This window comes from Lathyrus oleraceus, chromosome 5 (genome assembly GCF_024323335.1).
Source record: "Lathyrus oleraceus cultivar Zhongwan6 chromosome 5, CAAS_Psat_ZW6_1.0, whole genome shotgun sequence".
In the NCBI taxonomy this organism is placed as follows: Eukaryota; Viridiplantae; Streptophyta; class Magnoliopsida; order Fabales; family Fabaceae; genus Lathyrus; species Lathyrus oleraceus.
The window spans coordinates 521,060,042-521,061,361 of record NC_066583.1 but is presented as its reverse complement, the minus strand read 5'-3'; positions in this window follow the sequence as shown (position 1 = coordinate 521,061,361).

Sequence of the window (1,320 nt, the reverse complement as noted above, 5' to 3'; positions counted from 1 at the left end):
ACAGCGGAAGATCATGATAATCATCGTCCCTTGAAACATCCGTAGACAGTTTCTCTTGAATTCAACCTGCAAGGAATACCTGAAAAATAACAACAACAATGGGATGAGATAATAATCTCAGTGAGTTCTCCTATCCTATGGGTCCACTCGGCTCTAAAGGGTTTTCTAATCAAATCCTAACTCGAGTCTTCATCTCTCGTTACTTATGTATCATGCATACAAGATAACTAAGACTCAAGTATCTAAGGGATATCCGCAATGTATGGAAACATGTCATTGAGTGCATCCACTCAACAAATCACTATTCGTATGCACGAAACATCAATCCCCAATCGGACTTACGTCTAAGCTAGGCCTGGTTCATGCATGTTCGTATGATTCGACTTTAGTGGTGGATATCGGGTTCTCTACGAGTTTCAAACTCATTTCAAGCGACCGTCACCCGTATGAGACTCTAACCCACTTAGGGTATCTTTCACCGTATAGGACTCTAAGCCACTTAGGTGTCCACCTTTCCCCCACGCCCTCCGTGGTTGAGGCTCAAACCCAATTGAGGCACGAATCATTGGTGCCACATCCCCACTCACCACTTTACCTAAGCCTTTGAAGTGGTATATGCACCATCAAAACTAATTCCGAATACGTGATTAATTCACAATAACAAATAGGACTTTTAGAGCAACGCTCCTCACCAAAAATATAAGACTTTTGGTACAAAAGTTCCTCACCAAAATATCAAACAAATCTCATGATATCATATCAATTCTCATGGCATCATAACATGATCCATTCTCATACATAAATCACACATGTTCCATATAAAGCATATTGATTCGTTACCAAGTGAATACTTGTCCACGATACACACCTAGGTACCGTTGCGTCCAACCATCATCCTATGTTCATTTCCATAACCTAGATTATCTTTCTAAGTTAGTAATCAAATTATTTTCCTAGGTTTCCTCACTCATCTTTGTAAGGTTTTTAATCATGCTATTTCACATTCAACATAACAACGATGTTTAACATTCATCATAATATAACTCATAGCATTTATAAATCAGATAATACACTATAACATGGAATAAGAATAATTTTCCTTTACGTTATCTTTCTAATGCATCCGTCCACGTCCAAAACGGAGTTATAACACTCAATTAATTCATCAATCTATCCTAATCAAGATTTAGATTAACATTTATTAATAGCATAAGTATTCAACAACAAAATCCTTGGCCTAGTGGTAAGGCTTGTACCATACCAAGGAGGTCCCGAGTTTGACCCCCATTGGTGACATGTTTTAATTTATCAAGGAATTAA